Raw genomic sequence first — 20836 nt, forward strand, 5'->3', positions numbered from 1 at the left:
GCACTGTGAGATAAAGACAGCCTGTGTGCAGCACAGTCCAGAGCTGAAATGAATGAAAAAAATGACTCAGGAACCACAAAGAACACTGCTCTCAGTAGAGTCTCCGTACAGAGTACATAACACCTGCATAACATTCCGTCAATAGGAAAGTTCTCACTTTATCTAGGCATTCAGTCAAGGTGCAGCAGTGACAGGCCATTTTGATAAACTCCTGCATCTGGAACTTCAGCACTGATGATCCCAACATTGTCCTATCTCTGGGATCTCCCAGCAAGGGTCAGTTGCTGATCCAGTGAGTGCTGGCATGGAGTACTGGTCTAGCTGTAGTGGAAAGGCTTCAAGAGAAATCAAGGGCAGAGTTCCATGTGGTGGGAAACTGGTCAGAAATGAAGGGGACAGACAAAATCTCTTCCTGTTTTGGCTGTTGGTCAGGAAGCATGTTAAAGACAAATACTTAAATGCTACATGAAATTAAAGCAAAGTGGAGAAATCAAAATGTATTCAAATTCTCTCATGAATCCAACACAGATATAAATCAAAGTAGAAAACCTTATCAACTGATCTGATTAAAACAGTATCATGTTCACTTAAGCAGCACCTAGAGTGAAAATGGAATGATGCCGAGAAGGTTAACATGGCACTGCACAAGGATGACATGCAAATTTGTAAGCACTTCATATTAAAAATCAAAAAAGACAATACCCACCAAACTCAAACATAACTTACAGTGTCATGTCACATTAATTCCTATACTTTCTTTTATTAACCTGTTATCATTTGAAATAGAGTGCTGCTAGTGTACAATGTATGGGCTTAGGCAGTCCTCCTGCCTCACGATCCACTGCAGCTGGGTTTAATAGTAGGCACCAGAGGCTCTGTACCACTTGAGCATAGCCTCCCTTTTATTCATTTGAATATTTTTTCCTTCACTTTGTAATGTATATTTGCAGTTTATGTTGATGCACTATGCTTCACTTGTCTCCTCTGTGTGTGTGTGTATGTGTGCGTGTGCATGTGCGTGTGTGTGTGTTGCTATGGATTTAGCCCAAGGCCTTGTAATTGCTAGTCAAACTTCCTAGTGGTGAGCTACATCCATAAGACTTTGAGACAGAATCTCACTAAAGACTTCCTAGTGGTGAGCTACATCCATAAGACTTTGAGACAGAATCTCACTAAAGACTTCCTAGTGGTGAGCTACATCCATAAGACTTTGAGACAGAATCTCACTAAATGTCCCTGACTGTCATCAATTGGTGATTCTGACATTTAATTTCAGGCCTAGCACTTCCTAGGCAGGCACATCAAAGGCCTGATATCCACTTTCAAATAACATTACACAGGTTCAGGGTCAATGCAGATATCTTGGAATGCTTGAGTTCTCTCTCCCATCTCTAATATAGTTGCTTTCATTCATCATTTCCTTTTTGGCAATGTAAGGACCTGGTATAATGTTGAAAATTTTCATTTTGGCCATTTATATGTGATAACAAATGTGAATAATTGATTTTGGAGTCAGAAGGCATGGCTTAAGTGTTAGATCATGTGACTAGCAAATGTATGACTCTGGAATAGCTAGGATTACAGGCATTGAGTCACGAGTGCCCATCAACTAAAGATCAAACATAACTATTACATGATAAAAACTTATACTAATTAAAGATTGTGCATATGTTCTCCTGAAAAACACAATCACTCCTCAGACTGTCCTTGGTGGAGTCCTTCCTTAGACTGTTGGTGCTATCACAATTCAGAGGCATACATTTCTTTTACCTCTCCCTGGAAATTATAACACCTGTTATCCAAAGGTTTACATTCTGCTATTTTACTTTACATTGGTCTGAGTGTAAATGGAAAATTCCCAAGTACCAAACTTTGAATGTTCTATACTGATAATGTCACAAAATGTGGCATCAACTCCATCATTTACCTTACTTCATTACATCACTTAAATGCTGCCTGATGGTACAGTTGTGGGATACTGAAGAACAGGGAAATGGGACATTGAGGCTTTTTTAGGAAGCAATGTTTATTAGCATGCCAGCAGTGACTCAGTGGAATCACATCCAAAGGTGAGCCTTGAGAACAATGGGGCCTTTCCTTATACACCATTCTAGGCAGGTTAGAGAAGCAAGAAACAAAGTTTAATCTATATGTGGTTACATACTATCTCATTGGCTAGCATTTTCTCAGTGCTAAGTGACCTTCATGTTCAGATTCTTTAAGTTTTATCTCCCTGCTAGGCCGTCTCCTCCTCCCTGGTACATTACCAGCACACAGACTTGCCTGCTTCTTTTCTGGCCCTCTTCCCTTCTTCATTCTATTATCAAAGATGAAGAAGAGTAAATACAGTAAAATATGATATATTGAAAGAGGTGGAGAACATATGCACAATCTTTAATTAGTATAAGTTTTTTTTATCATCTAATAGTTATATTTGATCTTTAGTTGATGGGCACTTGTGACTCATGCCTGTAATACTAGCTACCCCAGAGGCAGAGATCAGGAGGATCACAGGTGGAATCCAGCCCAAGAAAATAGTTCACAAAACCATATCTTGAAAAAACCCACCACAACAAAAGGCTGATGGGGTGACTAAGTGTAGGCCCTGAGATCAAGCACCATAACCGCACCAATGAAAAAAAATGGAGGGTGAATACAGTTTAATATATATTGAGAAAAAGGGACTCCATTCATAAACTTTTAAAGTGTTTTAGTATAATAGTTATATTTCATCATTGTGTGTTGGTTCTAATCTCTCAATGCACATAATTTAAAAAATATATTATCATAGATATGTATGCATGAAAGCAGAGTTTTTTAGGGTTGAATATGACCCACTCTTTCAGGAATTCATTAGTGAGTCCTTGTAATATACCACCTTGGATAAGAAGGTTTTGTAGCTTTTACTTATTATTTGCAATATAAAGGCATATCACTCATGTCAGACTATCAGGCTTACTGACCAGGACAGGGTGATAGGGTAGAATTTGATGGAAGACAGCCAGGGTTGTGGAATTTGTGGTAAAGACATGGAATGTGTATATTGCTCAAGATACACAATCTTTCACTCTGAAAGTACATTGTGTTAATTCAGGGAACCTTTCTGACTTTCCTCCACATTCTGTACTCCCTGTCCCCTACCTTGAAGCCCATGCACTGAAGGCATTCTTCCTGGAAAGAGGGCATCTCGTCATGACCAGTGGCTAAAGTCTCCCTGGGGAAAGTGAGTGGCAGACAGCTTTTGTTGTGTACAGGAGGAGGCAGTGGAGTCCACATTCCTGAATGACTCTAAGTCCATGATGACCACTGCAGACTGTGGAGAGAACCATTTCTCTTTCAGGGTGTGCTTGGGTAGAATTCATGGAGCACAAAGAAGACAAGTCACGGAGTTAAAGTTCAAAAGTTGGTCTGATCCCTCCTATCTTTTGGCATATCAGACAGTATCAAGTAGCAGAGACTGTCACTTTGGCTGCTTCTTGGAAGGCAGAAAACTGGAGAGTGAGCATGGGAGAGAAAAATGCAAGGACATAGTGTGTAGAGTCACATGGCCTGGGGTGGGGGTGAAGCGTTAATGAGAAAAGAGTCCTCCAGCTTGGGAGGCTCCTTGGGCCCTTTGCCCATTCTCTGTGCTTTCTAATTTGGTCTGCCTATGGCTGACTGCAGCTGCTCTCCCACTGATTTTTCTCCTGGAGGTGATTCTGGTGTTTAGGGAATATTAGGATGTGCTGAGAGAGATCTTCTGATGTCATGGCATGAAGTAGGCAGTAGATTTAGTAACATTCAGTGGGTGGATGCCAAGGAAATTGCTAAACATCATGCAGTGCTCAGAACATCCCCAACAACAAGGAAATACCCAGCCTCAAATGTTACTAGTGCTGAAGTTGAGAATCCTGACAGGTCCATTTGCCTGTGCTGCTGTGACTCTGCTCATCCTTACTAGACCATACAGTATGGATTACATGTGTATTTTTGGTCATGGGATAGAACTCAGGGTCTTTGTCAGGGTAAGCAAGCACTGTGTCACTGAGTTATATTCTCAGCCTCATGTACATGTATATTTAAGATAGGGATTCACTATGTAGTCCTATTGTCCTTGAACTCATGATCTTCCTGCCTCTGTTTCTCAAGAATTGCCAGAGGTCATATGGAAAGCAAAGGAAGTATTTTGATGTCATGCGTGAAGTGCAGGGTATGTGTATACCAGGCATGTGCTGTTCCACTGCTCTCCTAATCCTATCCTCATATACATGTATTTTCAATATACCCAAATGGAATTATATGAGCATTCATTCAATTTTTTGTGATACTGTGGTTTGAACTCAGGGCCTCATGCTTGGTATGCAGGCACTGTACAACTTGAGCCACACTGTCAGCCCTGTTTTTATGTTGGGTATTTTTCAGATCAGAGCTCAGGAATAATTCACCTTGGAGTGACTTGAACTGCTGATCCTGCTGTTCTCTGCCTCCTGAAAAGATGGTATTAGTATCTTCTACTATGAGAAGGTGAGAAGCCATTCCCACCTGGCCAAATTTTTGTTTTACTTACTAAAATTGTGTTCAATATTGATGAAAGTTTGGTTGTGGGCATCTATTTCCTTTCAAGGCCACCAGTGTTTGCTTTTATCACATCACACTTGTCATCTCCCCAATTATGGTACTGTAATCTCCTCCACCGACATTGTTGAAACAATTGCCATTTGACTTATTCATTTATGTACTTCCTCACAAACATGTATGTCATTGTATACAGTGTGCAAATGTAATTTCTTATCGCCTACCATTTAGTGTTCCATCATAATGTTGGAGGATTACTTAGACCTCTATTATTACCAATTCTGTGCATTTGTTAATAGAGCAAATGTCACTGGCATGTTGTGCTATTCAAATGCCAGTATGTACAATAGCTTATAAGGGAAATGATGAAGGAGCATGAACTGTATCTTCAAATCCCAATCCCAACAAAAGTTTTCTTTGAACACTAAATGACAGATCACAGCAGCAGACAGACAGTAATGATGAAATTTAACTCAAAAACCTCATCAGCCAACTGGATACACGTATTTTCATAGAATTTACCAGCCCCAAACTGTAGAATAAGAATCTTTTCATGAGTGAATGGAATAGTCAGAAACATACACCATGTTCTGAGCTATATGTACCATTCACCTTAACTAATGTAAATTATGCAAAGCAATGGCTGGGATAAACTGAGGAGTGTTGACACTGTGAAACCGCAGTCATTGAAAACAGATGGACGACATGTGCATGATGTTGAGTGTTGTCTCCATTCTGAGGTTGTAACTCTGGTTGCAGGGAACTGTTTTCTCCACAGTGCTTTTGTTTGAGGTGAACAGATATTCTGGAGGAAGACCAAACTATATACACATGGAAAAAAATTAAAGAATGTCAGGGATTTGTAAAGCAACATTAAGTGAATTTATGCATTTACAGTTACTTAATCCTACCATCTTAAATTGTCTGCAGTGAGATTTTTCCTCTGATCTTTTTTTTTGTATATAAGGAGGAAGATAGAAGGGCTTGCTGAATTCCATGAGATAAATCCTTAGGTTTCTGTGATCACCACTAAGCCGTGATGCACTTTAGAGCTCCCTTTCAGGAATCACTGTAGTCATCAGGCTGGGAAATCTGTTTAAACTCATGAAACTGGGTTTTACTTGTGATTTTGGGTGACACAGAATCTTTGCCTGAGGTTGTATACTTGTTTCATTTCATTCTTTTTTTTCCTTTTTTATTTATTTATTTTTTTTACAGGCGATACAGTTGCTTCAACTGAAGGCCTTGTGCTTGTTAGGCAGGCTTTGTACTACTTGAGCCACTCCACCAGCCCTGTTTTATTTATGGGGGTATAAGAGTGAGATTTTAACTCTTTTTCCTTCTTACAAAACAGGCACACTACTGCTTGAGTCAATCTTTCTTTTCATCCTCTTGAATCTTTAGTGGAATATAATTATCATATCAATCCATTTTCCCCCTGCATGAAAAATCTATTATATTTTTGGTATTGTGTACTTATTGCCTTGACTTAACATGGTTAGATTGAAACAAGAGCTGTGAGAAAAACCTGGCCATGAGCTTCATTCCAATCAGAAGTGTTTGAACATTGACGCTACATTGACTTCCTATGTCCTAGCCTTTCTGTGTCTCCCCTGCTTAACTGACATGATGAATTTTCTCAATAGGTCATTGAGTCTGGAATTCTGAGTATACCTGTCGTACCATTTTCAAGAGGAAAATGCAGGAAGGAAAGTCCCAGTGAGTATGATCAGAAGCAGGTGCCGGGTCTGGAGAGCCAGGACAAGCTTGGCTGAATGCAGTTATCTCACAAACTGACCCAAGTTTACAGGGAAGGAAGCCTGATCTGGCAAGGGCTGCCCTGCATTCTGTCATTTTGAATTCACTTTGTCAAATATAGGATGGTCTTCCAGTCACTCATGCCTTGGGAAATCCAGCCCTGTATCCGTTATCCAATCAGAACACCTGTTATATGTCTGTAGCAACCATCCAATGCTACTGCCAGTGGTAGGAGGTCCACTTTCTACAATGGTTACATCGCAGTTTGCCATATTTACCTCTTGTCTACTGCTGAGACAGTTCTTAGTCTACTGAGCTACAGTAGCTCTGTGGTCCCTTTTGCTCTAGAGTCTGTGACCTGATTTCACTATTGGACTCTTTGGTCTCCAGTTTCCTGCAGGGTAGGGCTGGGCTGTGAACTGGAAATCACGTTATGGCCTGTGAGGTACTTCATTGCACTCTGTAGCTCTTGCTGTGAGGCAAACCCATGTCTGCAAGACTGAGTTGATAGAGGAGTGGTCATGGGAAAATCCTGAATATTTTTGCAGTTTGAGAGGGTTTTGGTGCTGCTATGCTGTCCTCATGTCTCCTTTTTCTTTACTTGGACCTTGTTTCCTTTGGGATCCTTGAAGTTCAAGAGAAACATGGGCTAAATTCTATGACCTGTCCCTTCAGGAAATGCTTCTCAGCACTGTCTATAAGTCTCTGAATTTCCTCAAATCCAGCATATTGTCAGGTCATTGGAAGTTTGGATTCATATCTACTTGCGGCTGACTTCTCAGTGGAGGGAACACTTTTTGCCCTTCTGACTTAACTGTCAATTGTCCACTGGTTGTTTCTAGACATTGTCTAGAATGAAGTGCTGATTAGCTTAGGCCATGATTTCTAGAGTATTACATTAGGGGGAAAGCCCCAAAGGTAAGATGTGCAGATGTCTTAAAGCAGAAAGAGAGGAGAAGACAGCAGTAGAAAGAAATTAGGAGAGCACTGACATAGAGTTTAGCATAATCAGTGTTCTCCTGTGATCATCCCGATCTTGCTTGTTTCCTTCTTTGCTTGTTTTAGTTTGGAGTCTGAGGTTTGAACCGAGAGCTTTGCACTTGCAAAGGATTCACTCACCTGCTTGAACCACATCTTTAGTCACTTTCCCTCTGGTAATTTTGGAGCTAGGGGTCTCAAAAATATTTACCTGTACTGACCTTGACTGTCATCCTCCTGATCCCATTCTACCAGGTACCTGATGTTACTGGCATGAGCCACTGGAGCTTGGCTCATCATGATCTCTTTGGGATTTTTGTTTGTTCATTTTTTTGCTTCTGGAAGAACTGGGGTTTGATCTCAGGAGGTCACTCTAGTTTGGTAGCTGCTCTACCAATTAAGCCACTCTGCCAATATTGTTTTCATCTTGGTTTTATTAGATAGGGTCTCATAAACTTTTTGCACAGACTGGCTCCCTCCAGAGTAACCAGGAAGACAGGCCTGTACCACTGGTCCCCAGCGTCATTTTTATATATGATGACACTAAAGAAGGGTTTTTCTGCTGACTTAGTTTGAAGTTAGTCAAACTTCACTTCAAAAATGTTTTCATATCACTTTAAAGATATATGAACTGACCTTTCCACATAATCAGTTTTGAAGAAAGAAGTGGACATTTAGAATATGCATGTGGAATGCCTGATGTTTTTAAGAGGATAAGGGAAAGAGGGTTGGTTCTATGCTCTTTTCTTAGCGCAGAAAAGATTGGGAAGTTAGGATTAATCACAGCTATTTATGAACATTACAATATTTAGGATAAATCATTTCACCAGTTTTCTTTTGCCGTCAGGGAGTTGGGTAGACAGTATAATTTGTGCCAATGAAGACAAGCCTGAGAAACTCAGACTGAGAGAAAAACACTCATATATTTATATTTTCAGGTTTTAAAATAATATTTATTTTTTAGTTGACATGTGCATTCAAGGAAACAAACACATGAAGAAAAGAACATCATCACCCATAGCCACAAGCAGTACAGTTGGAAAATCCTAAATCCTACAAGTACCCACATGATAGGTAACTGAGATCCTATGGTCTGACATGCTTGTTCACACATTCTGAATGCTCACCAATTCAAAATTCCAAAGCTACACGAATATTTTGATAACCAAGTATATACAACACCAGTGCAAGCTATTTGAGAAAAATTATAATCCTTCCTTCCTTGGGCAAAAATTTCACTGAAGACATAAATGGAAGTGGGCCGCTCTCTAGACAGAAGTAATGGCAGGAGCTATAAAATTGCATTCTCCATTTACCATGAGTCATAAAGCAACAGAGTACACGAAGCATAGTTTCCAAGACAGCTCATTATCATAACTATACTATTCCAATATTAGCAAAAAAGCATGTTCCTGTGACTTACTGTATCTCTGTAGTACAGCCAGAATTTAATCAATGGCTCTCATCAAACTGTAAATCTGAGCACACCTGCACATAACTGTCCCTGGAGACTTCTTTCTGCCCCACTGCTGCCACTGTAATGAACAAGTACTACACATGTGAGTTCCATGTTCAAGAGGCATCTTTTCTGTATTTACCAGTTGGCTAATTTATTAGCTCTACTTTTTATCATACTCTGTCACCTCAGGACATGTGCAAATATTACATGTTGTTGTAAATAAACCCAAGTATTTAATAAAAATGCACATATGGATTTGGGTATGATAAAGATTCATCTACATTTGGAGACACTAGGAAGGGCCCTCTCTCACCAGTGGCTAACTTAAGAAACACACTGGCTCCAAAGGGTGGATTAATAAAGGTCACTCCTCCTAAAACCTAACAAAGGAACATTTATGTAGGAATTAACATATTTGGACATTAGGACTATCCTTTAATAACCAACAATATGAACTGAAATGCATATAAAATAATGGGTAGACAACCTGAACCAACCTAACAGGCACACAGCATATTCTCCTCATACTTCCTTTCCCCCACCCCAACCTGCTGCCACACAGTAAGCCATCAGCATGCTCTCCAAGACTTCAAGTTCAAAAATTTCATGCCCCAAATGCATCCATTCCTATGAAGTCATCAAAAATACTTAAAGGGCACTGAGTTAGCCCTCTATTTTTACATTATGTAATTGTAAACATCTAGAAAATGAATAATAAAAGAAAAATGGAAAAAAAAAACATCTAGGAAACCTAGATGTTTTCCACTATGCACACAGTAGCATATAATTTGAAAGGAAAAATCTAGCTTAGAATCTTCCAATCTCTATCAACCCAGTGATCAGCTTTAGGTATCTGTAATATTCCAGGGGTTTCTATAATTTCATTTCCTAAGTAGTTTAAGAATGTTTTTCTTATGACTGTTAACAAAAAGTGTTCTAACTATACTTTTGGCATCACTGACAACCTCTTTAACACCTAGAAATCAGAATAGGTGTTGTATATTGGGACCCACCTGTCCTGTATTTACACAATAAACATAGAAAAATAAAACAAAATGCATAGATGGAAGGGATAATCAATCTTGCTACATGAAACACAAATTGGTACAAATCCTTTTGTATTTTTTCTCCCTCCCTCCCTGAGCCAGCACAAATATAATGTGCACTGCTCTGAGAAGCAGTCATTATTCCATTTCCAAGGTACAATACTATGAATTTTAACAAAGTGATATCTACAAAACATGTTATTTACTACCTCTACTTCTAAGAAAGACACTTTCATATTCTTTCTTATAGGGCAAAGAGTTTCCATATTTAAGATATGTTGTGGGTATGTAGTTCAGTTTAAAGTTTTCTTTTTTTTTTTGACAGTTTCTAGCACAGACATTCTGAAATCTTTTGAATTTCTGAGGCTTTCGGTGTGCATGTGGTTGTACTTCATAAGCCCCATTCAGGCATTGCTTGAGATTATTTTAATGGTTTGTGTCAGGGTACTTCCTTTCTAAATATTCAGGGAAGTGACTGGTGACCAGAGAGAGTAAAGACATACTAGAACCTGCTGTCTGTTTTGAAATGATGTGCAAAAATTGTAGTGGGAGCACTAAGTGTGGGTGGTGGCCTAATTGAATTCTAGGACACTCAGTCACTGTTTGAAAGTTGGTACTAACAACAACACATATTTGTTTACAAAGTTCTGATGAAGATTTACAGCACAGGCAACATTCAGACTCTCTGTGAGGAATATTTGGTAATGTGTCCAGAGTATCCATTCTTGGTACTGATGTCTTTCAGGATTTTTGGTACTTATGTCTTACGTGAGATGAAGTCAAGCATGACACAAAAGTAGAGTGACAATGAAGCAAGGTTCCTTAAGGAAAGAGTACACTTTGAAATAGACTTCATAGGTAGTAGTTAGGCAGTGACCATGAGGACATACAAAGCAAACCAAAGGATGTAAGTAAACCAGTGAGATTTGATTAGCATGTACTAATTGTTGAAATTAATTAGTTTCAGTGTAATATTTTCTTACAGGTATATAATGTAATTTACTCATATCCACTCTGTCACTACACTTTTTTCCTGCTTCTCCCCATCCTTTTCCTAAATAGTTCACACCACTGTCATATCTTTTTAAAATACAGTCATCAAAGAATAGACAAAAACTCATCCTACATAGATTTATGTACACATTATATATAGATACAAGGAAGTAAAAGTATACTGATAATATTACATTCAAAGACACTAATTTAAATTTATTTAGTATAGATATGCATAAAAGGAAAGCAATATCTATGAACATATAAAACATAAAAATATCTGTATAATCACAAAGTACAATATAGAAATATAGAAAGCAAATTAATGTAGTTTTGGAATATCATAGAAAAGAAATTTATGTGTACAGTCATATGTAGAAGAAACTGTCCAGAGAATTCCTTCACCTGATACATCTCTTTCACTGTGAACCTTGAAAAATATGAGGAAAAATAAGTTACATTCTGATACTAACAAGAAAAAATGGTGCCACATAAAGAGGGTATTATATCAGTGTCATCCAGAAACTATCAAGAAAACTATTTTGCCTGCAAAAAATGCTTTGGTATTCATAAATTTTGACTTTAAAGATGATATGTCTTAGGAAAAGACCAGTTTCTGAAATGAGAGAAATGTGTATAAATGTAGGGTAAGTTGTGAGAAGAATATATAGGAAAGGAAGATCATGAATATTCCCATGAGTAAATTATAGGAAGGTTACACAAGGAGCCATAAATGGGAGAAGTGGTGGCTACACAGTTGGGGACTCTGCTTAGGCAGAAAGCTGAAAAGCCTGTGAGAGAAGATGACCCTACTGCTAATAATGGTGAGATGTTCAGAAGATGGAATGTGATGACTGAAAAACTGGAAAAGAAGACCACAGAAAGAAAAGTGGTGTTGAAAATGACCTGCACATTGATCTTCTCAAGTTCAGAATATCAGTTACCAGATGCTGGGGGATGAGGAAAGAATTTATCAATGACTATCCACACTATGACGGACTCATGAAGAACGAAACTACAAGATTAAAGTTGTTTTAGACAGTTTTGAAATACCATATCTGATCAAATAGCTATGTTAGTTTTAATCAGGGAGCCAGGAAGCACTTAGTGTGGGAAGCATGTCATGGAGCAAAACAATTCACATCATGCCAGGGAGCAAAAGAGCAGAGGCAGAGAAACGTAGGATCCAATGAACTCCCTTGAAAGCCTATCTCCAAAGATCTGACACTCATACTGATCCCTACCTATTCCATGTGCCAACACCTTCCAATAGTCCCAAGCAAGAGACAAAATCCCTCACATATTAGCCTTGCCATTTGTGAATACTGGTCCCAAGCATACCAGGTAGGAAGGAATGGAGAGAGGATTGGAAATAGGTAGTAAGTTACAGTGACAATAAGGAGTAGTAAGTTCTGTACATGCAGATGTGGTTGATGTTTCCATTTGAAGATTGTAACACTGAACAAACCAGCAACTCCTGGGATCTGCCTGCTCAAAGGAAAGGTTTGTTGATTTGAGAGTTTGTTTTGGTATGTGGTATACTTTACATTCTGTTGCATACATGATGGCATGGAAGGCTACAGTTACCCTGTTTACTCACTCTCTCATCTCCTTATGAAATGTGAGTGAAAATTCACTCTTTGTTGTTGACTGATCTTGTTGATTTTGTCCCCAAGTTCTAATGTTTCATATATTTCATACAGATTTCTGTAAAAATTCTTGATACAAAGATACATAGATTTTTACCATATGAATTCATCATGAGACTTTTTTTTGATTTGTGTTTGTTTTGTGTTGCTTGTCAAATTTGAATGACCTAATTTATTTTTTTTGATAATATCTTGATCATATTTAGTACCTCTGATGTTGTATGTTTTAAATATTACATGACATGGTTTCCTTTCTGTCTGTACTGTGGATGTGGTGTTGTGTTTTTTAATTAATTCTAGTTTTTAGGATTTTTATGTAAGAAAATGATGAATGTTAGCATTTAAAGCTTGTGTCCTGAAACATTGCAAAAATTCCTTAGTATCTCCAGGCTTTTCTGTTGCTTTGGAGGGATTTACTGTGTAGCTAGTGATGACATTAGTGTCCAAAAGTATTAAAAAATAAAAGTATACAAAATCAAAAACTCACATGCAAAATCAAAATGATGTACATTTGTTTTTATGTACTTTAAAATAATTAAACGTCCTTTGAGATACATATGTTATTTAAAATGTACACTTTCATCTCTATTGAACCTCTCTTGGAGGTTTTGCAACTATGCTTCTGCTATTGATTTTCAGCTGTATTGTAACATGAGCTACAATCTTCCCTTTGTCCTCTGCCTCCTAACAAATTCCTAGTTTTGGACATCAATCCACTTGCGGTACCTTTACCAGTCTTTGTCACTCCTCCTTCTTTTCCATTAAGAGTTCTTCATGAGAACTCTAGGGAATCTAGGGAATTTTTATTGTATGTGGTTGTGTTTGATAAACCCCATTCAGGCTGTGTTTAATTTAGTCTACTGAATTGTCTCAAGGTGCTACCTATCTATGACATTAGGAAGGTGATTGGTGACCAGAGAACAAACACATGGTATGGCCTGGTGTTTTCTTTGAACCGATGCCCAGAAATTGTAGGGAGTGTGCTAAGTATGGTTGGTATTTGAATTGTATGACACCAGTTGGTGCTTGAGAGGAGGTTGTTGTTACGAACACCATCTATTTGTTGTCAGAAGTGATAGCAAAAAATACAGCACAGATTATGCCATTCAGGCTCTTGGTTGAATGTTTGGTAAAGTTACAAGTGTGTCCATTCTTAGTACCTATGTCTTGTGTGAAGTGAGCTTAGGGAAGACACAAAAGTAGAGTGAGAGTGAAGCAATGTTCATTAAGGAAAGAAACATTTTGGAGAGATTTCATGGGTAGCAGTTAGGCAGTAACCATGTGGTTATACAGAACAAACCTATAATGGACTTCTGAGAATGCACATTGTAATTAAAACTGCCCAACTCACATTCACCAAAGATTGAAATATCCTAACAAGGTACCAAGATGCCACTAAATGATTCTGAGTGTCCCACTCATGTTAAGGTGGGTGTATGACAACAGTTCCTGGAGCAATAGATTTTTACTTAAAAAATACTCAAGGCCATAAACCACATCCCTAATGATGAGGTGGACCCAAAACATTTTGTACATTTTAATTATATAAAGTTACCTATCCTTATTCCATTCTCAATAGAATTTCCTTTTAAGGGGGTACTAAGGGATCCCTGCTCTGTACATTATGCATAGTTTAAATTTAGTAGGAAGTTTTGATTGTGTATGGATTTGTCATCTGATCTTTTATGGATGTTTGCTTATTGTGTTCTTTGCCAGTACTTGGAATGTTCTAATTGATTATACTTGACCTTTTAGCACTAATCAGTTTCTTTGTATGCTGTCACTTGCATGGTAGTGATGACTTCTGATGTTGAAGTTTTTTTCCTATTTGTTTCCTCATGGTATTTAAAATTGGTCCTCCCTGTTTCTCTTACTCCCCAACTCACCTCTCCTGCCCTGCCTCTTATCCTTCTGTAGCTGTTTCATTGTTTTATATAACTGGTGCTCTGCTTTTCATTTGAAGCCTACTTCCTCATAATGTCAGAAAAATGATCATTTCTTTAATTCCTCAGGTTGCCATCATAAGTGACTTGCATTGTTTAAAGAGTTCCTGTTTCTTTTTCCAGATTCTTGTACAGATCCATTGTCTCTGAAAATTGCCTGCCAAACCATGTGCCTTAACCCATAACCCAAGCCTATTAGCCAATTGAGAGAGTTTGTGAACCTTTGACCTTGAGAAATCTCACATAAGGGGTAGGTACAACTGCATCAGGGAGATGTAAGGAGGAGCCACTGTCAGACATTTTGTGCTCACATGTCTGCTCAGAGTGAATATGTGCTTGCACCCTTTTGATGAAAAGAAATTGCTTTGTCAAGATTTTCTCTTTCTCTCATGTATTTGTTTTTGGCACTGGAGGGTCTTTAATTACAACAATTTGGGAGTTCACCCAGGATTTTACATTCTGACTGGAAAGGGGGTGCCCCCAGCCTTTCCCCAGGGAGGTGCAACCTGCTGCCTGGTTGCAGCCATCCTGAGGTTCAGCTGTTGGGAACAACTTCCCAAATATCTGAAAGAACACGGACCCCAGAATTCTTTGACAACTCAGGTGAAAGAGCTCTGAAGACAGGGACCACAGTGACCATGTTATTTTATGCACAGTCCAAGACAAGAAATGTCATGAGGGTGACCAAGTAATATCTTTGTAGTTGGGATATTTGAGGCTGCATGATGTGTGAATTAGATATGTTGGGAGACATGGAGTAAATGTTGAGTCCTCATCCACAGTTCTGGGGAACCCTCATACTGTTTAATGTGGAATTAGATTCTGAAATCTAATCCAGGTCAGGAGATTATACTGACCTGCCAGCTACCAAGAGATGCCCGCAAGGGATGCATCTGGAGACAGACAAAGTGAAAGAGAATCAGAGTGCAAGAAACTTCCGAGGCAAAAGGGAGAGGTGGTTTGAGCTCCTGGCAAACAGCTAAAGCACAGTCAATCAAAGGGAGAAATGGGAAATAAAGGCAGCAAGAAAGAGGCCAACAAACATAGGTCCAGTATAAAATACCCTCTGATGTCACTCTAGGAATGATGCTAAAATATTGGGATGATAGTCCCCATACTAAAGGGAAAAACAAACAAAGAATGGTCAAATACAGTTGTTTTATCTGTACCTAAAAAACAATCTTTTAAAAAACTGTTTATACATTTATTCATATATGTATACATTGTTTGAGCCATCTCTCCCCCTCCTCCCCACCATCCATCCCCATCCCTCTCACCACCCTTGCTTCCAAGCAGAACCTGTTCTGACCTCTTCTCCAAATTTGTTGAGGAGAAAACAAATCTGTACCTAAAAAACAATCTTTTAAAAAACTGTTTATACATTTATTCATATATGTATACATTGTTTGAGCCATCTCTCCCCCTCCTCCCCACCATCCATCCCCATCCCTCTCACCACCCTTGCTTCCAAGCAGAACCTGTTCTGACCTCTTCTCCAAATTTGTTGAGGAGAAAACCTAAGAGATAAGAAGAAGGAAACAGCATATTTGCTAGGTTGAGGTAAAGTTTGCTATACAGAGAGATCCCTAGCATTCCTTCCATGCATATGTGTATTATAACCCAAATTGGTTCTTCTCTACCAGGCCTCTTCACTACTCCTCTGTCACCTTCCCATAGTGGCGTCTGCCAGTTTAAGATTACTTTATTCACTCCTCTAACTGCACACGTCAACCACTTTCAAGTTTTAGGTTTCCTTCCCTTTCCTTATTCTTCCTGTGTGTGTTCTTCCCTTTGTGTGTGACCCACATCCAATACTATTACTGCATTTGTTTTAGGCTTATGATCCACATATGAGGGACAACATAAGATTTTTGGCCACTAATAGATGACATAAAACAAGCCCTTATCACAGGCCAGGTGCTAGCCTTGAACAGCCCTTTCACCTCTTTGTAAATGTAAAAAAAAAGGAGTTTCCCTTGCAGTACTAACCCAAAAACATAGGGGTCAATGTCAACCTGTGGCATTCTTATCTAAATTCATAGATCGGTGACGTGCCGGGCGCCATGATGGAGGGCTGGTGGTGGCGGCTCGGGGAGGTGTTCGCTCTCTCGGTCTCGCTCTGTCGCTCGCTTCCCCCGGCTCCCTTGGGTGTGCGAGGGAGGGGGAGGGCGTCGGGGGTGGGGGGTGGGGGGAGGTGTTCCGGTCCTCGGGAGACCCGCGGAGGGAGGCGGAGGCTGCGAGGGACTCTGGAGAGGCTGCAGGAGGCGCTGAAAGATTTTGCGAAGAGGGGGGAAAAAGGAAGTTTGTCCTGTTTTGGATCAGTTTCTTTGTCATATAGCCAAGACTGGAGAAACAATGATTCAGTGGTCTCAATTTATTTTTATTTATTTATTTATTTTCAGAGGTCAGTTTTCACTTTATTCAGCAGTGTACGCCGACATGGGATGGTTCTTCCACTGGGACTGTTGGGTTAGGCTCTGAGGGGTTATAACAGAGGAGGGGACGCCAAAGGACAGGACCACAGGACAGCGACTGGTCACAAAGAGGGTATCATGGAGTAAGAAGCCCCTGAATTTTCTCATTTCCTTTCTGAATATCCTAAGTGTGCATCACCTGATACAGAAGGCAAAGACAAGCAGCCCTGTGTGACAGCCAGCACTCCCTATAGAGCTGGTGCTTTGGGATGCTGGCTGCTTTTCTAGAGGTGAAGTCACACTAGCCACCACTGAGCACCTCCCTGGGTGTTGGTCAGCTGGCCCTGCTAAGCCACCAGCACTGAACATTTCCAGCTGTTCAGTACAGGCTAATTCTAGCTGTCTGACAGCTGGACCTGCAGTGTCTGTTCTTGGAAGTCCGTGCAGACAAGGAAAAGTGGGGGAGGGACTTTGATTTTTCCCAAGAAAACCAGAAGAGGGCAGAGGGCAGGACTCCTTCTGGTCACACTCAGGCCTCCACAGGGAGCTGGCTTCTCAGTCCTTCAGCTGAAGCCAGGCGCTGGTGGCTCATGCCTGTAATTCTGTCTACTCAGTCCTTCAGCTGAGACACCTCATGCAGATACGCGGCCAGCATCTTGGTTCCTTCTATGTAGTTACGCCTGTTCAGCTTTTCATTCTGAGAGTGGCACCATCATCTGCCGACCCCACTGGTAACAGCATGACATTCCTGCCTGTGGCCTCCTGAAAGGTCAAGGTCACAGGAATGCTGCTACCTTCCCTGGTCAAGTCAGGTTCAACACCAAAGACTGCTTTCATCGCTCTTCTCCCAGCCATGTAATGAGGGTGATTGAAGTCAGACACCCAGGGCTTCCCACCATGGCCCATGTACACCTTAAAGCTGTTGGGGCTGTGCAGCTCAGCAAACTTCTCGGTCAAGTAGCTTGTAACCTGCTCACTGACAACTTCAGGGATCATGTCTGGCACAAGCCTGATGGAGAATTTGCCAATCACCTTCCTAGGAATCACAGTCTTGGCCCCCGACCCAGAGGAGGCACCTTCGATGCCATGGAGGGAGAGGGATGGGTACCGCCACCAGTGCATCAGGATGTCTTTCTTGCAGCCGTGCAGAAGGGTCTTAGCCCCCACATCCCTGGCGTACTCCTCCATGTCAAAGTCGATGCAGTCGTACAGCCCCTGCTCCTCGTCAGTCACAGGCGCCACGGCCTCATTGATGCCAGGGACGAGGATCAGTGGTCTCAATTTAAAGGCTGTTTTATTTTCAAACTGGAGAAAGTGATGGATGATTTCAGAACTTCAGCTCCTGAACCAAGAGGTCCTCCCAACCCTAATGTCGAATATATTCCTTTTGATGAAATGAAGGAAAGGATACAGAAAATTGTCACTGGATTTAATGGTATCCCTTTTACTATTCAGCGACTATGTGAATTAGTAACAGATCCAAGAAGAAACTATACAGGAACAGACAAGTTTCTCAGAGGAGTAGAAAAGAATGTGATGGTTGTTAGCTGTGTATATCCTTCCTCAGAGAAAAACAGTTCCAATTGTTTAAATCGAATGAATGGTGTTATGTTTCCTGGAAACTCACCAAGCTATACGGATAGGTCTAATATAAATGGGCCTGGAACACCCAGGCCACTTAATCGACCAAAGGTTTCTTTGTCAGCCCCTTTGACAACAAATGGTTTGCCTGAGAGCACTGACAGCAAAGAGTCAAATGTACAGCAAAATGAAGAGAAAAGCCACAGTGATTCTCCAGCATCTGAATCAGAAGTTTCCTCAGTGACCTCTGTGAAAAATAAGCATCCAGATGAAGATGCCGTGGAAGCTGAGGGCCATGAGGTCAAAACACTCAGGTTCCACAAGGAAGGTGGAGTCAGAGAGATGGCCAGCCAGACCACTTCCAGGGAAGTTCCTTCAGTTACGGTGGAAGGGAGAAGACAAGCATCCTCACCTCAGGAAAAAGACAAAGAAAGTAGTCGAGCCAGGCAGCACAGTGCAGAAGAGGAGGACGAAGAGGAAGAGGAGGAAGAAGAGTCTCTCATGACATCAAGAGAAATGATCCCAGAAAGAAAAAATCAAGACAAAGACTGTGATGATGCCTTAACTGTGAATGAAGAGACTTCTGAGGAACATAATCAAATGGAGGAATCTGAGCTGCCTCAAACTGAGAGAGTCACATTCTGAAGGTAGTGAAAGCACAGGCCCTGTAAGTAGTGGCTCTGACCGCCACGAGACAGAAGAATTAGTTGGATCCAATTCCAGTAAAACTGGAGAGATTCTTTCAGAATCATCCATGGAAAATGACGATGAAGCCACAGAGGTCACAGATGAACCGATGGAACAAGACTAACTACGTAGAATCACATAGATACAGTATTTTACATACAGTTCTGGTTTTACACTGTATAAAACTTTTATGTAATAAAGCGGACCTTTAGTTTTACAAGAAAAGCAGGTTGTAAAATAAAGTACTTTAAGAATAAATCCTAAAAGAGTTGTACATGTAAGAACTGTGAATATCAGCTCCTTTGGGTCCTGCTTACTGCTCTTTTTTTTTTTTTTTCCTTTTTTTGGGATCTGGTCAAATCAGTGGTTTGTGTATAGATTTTTTTTTTTAAATTTAGAATTAAAGTTTTTAAACTGGAAGTAATTATAATTTTGAAAACCTTTTAAAGATGATTACATTTAGTTCATACATATGCAAGAAAGCTTTCTGTCTTGTCTCCTGACAGCTCTAGCAGTTTTCATATTTTGGTCATAGTTTCAACATTTTAACATGTGAATTATAGGGTTCCATGCTGGTTCCCAGATTTTATTGTTCGACTATGTACAATGAAACTTTAAGTCATATATACATATATATATTATTCTAATGGGGAAATGTTATATTTTTCTGTTTCTATAAGAGATGAATACAGTGGATACTTTTTCTATTGGTAATGATTGAGTTCACCTCTTTCAGAAGACATTTTCTTTCTCTTCTGAGTAATTCAAATAAGATCTGGCCCTTGTGAAACCCTGGAAATCTTGTCTGTTGAAATACCAGGTTAAACACATTCCAAGAGATCTGTTCAAACTAAAATTCTTTTGTATACTTCCGAGGTGCCTGAGAAAAAAAGACTTCGTTATTTATGAGAAAATGTGCTTTATCTTGGAAATTGTGTTCAAGCATTAGCTTGCTATTTTGCTGACATGAGACCATCTCAAAGAATTGGGCAGGTTCCTTAACCTTTTGCTTGCGTTTCTGAACATTGTAAATATCACATTTCTTTCTAAATTATTCTAGAGTGTGCAAATGTCAATGGTATGAAACACCATTGTACTGGAAGAATTAATATATTACTGTAGTAATGTATGTACCTGAGCTAAGGTGACTGAAGCTTTAGGGGTACATAAAAACCACCATAATTTGTATGGCATTTTGAAATGAATTAAATATTTTTGAACGTGCTTCCTTGGCAGCCAGTGTTCTATTTTTCAGATCAACACAAAGCACAACGATTACTCTTAAACTCAATATTTTCAGATTCACACATTTAAAGTCATGCAAGCTGCAACTTCCCTGTCAAAATTACTGGCTGCCAAATTTATACCTGTTTCTTCAGCTGTACCTTTTGATATTTAGAATTTTTAAATTTCGGAGATTCCAAGATGGCGGCTAGAGCCGGCGCAGAGAATCTCCACTTCACGTTAAACGGAGAACCGAGGAGGCCCCCGGGGCCGCCAGTGGCCGGCGCACATACGGCTTGGGAAGACGCGGACCAGGTGAGCTTCACGGTACCGCGGTACCCCACAGACAAGCCTGGGCCAGAGCAGCATAGCCCCCTGGACAGACTGACCTCCACCCGGGAAAAAAAGAGAAACTGAGTACTAAGCAATAAGAACAGTTAAGACACGCTGGAAAGAGGGTGGGGCGCCCTGAGCGCTGAAGATTGGGGGAAGGGAATCCTTCCCGGGACTGTAAATAAACGAGCCGGGCGGGCCGGAGAGCCTCTGGCGG

The 20836-nt window shown here is 40.1% G+C and overlaps 1 non-coding gene and 1 pseudogene across 1 annotated transcript; both read left to right on the forward strand.

Annotated features, from left to right (window-relative positions):
* Positions 1 to 581: 581 nt before the first annotated feature.
* On the forward strand, positions 582 to 684 carry LOC141417081 (U6 spliceosomal RNA). The gene has a single exon (XR_012441706.1). It is a non-coding gene; the product is annotated as a U6 spliceosomal RNA (small nuclear RNA).
* Positions 685 to 16870: 16186 nt separating this feature from the next.
* LOC141416608 (serine/threonine-protein phosphatase 4 regulatory subunit 2 pseudogene) lies at positions 16871 to 20485 on the forward strand (annotated as a pseudogene).
* The last annotated feature ends 351 nt before the right edge of the window (positions 20486 to 20836 follow it).

Source organism: Castor canadensis, chromosome 14 (assembly GCF_047511655.1).
Source record: "Castor canadensis chromosome 14, mCasCan1.hap1v2, whole genome shotgun sequence".
Lineage (NCBI taxonomy): Eukaryota > Metazoa > Chordata > Mammalia > Rodentia > Castoridae > Castor > Castor canadensis.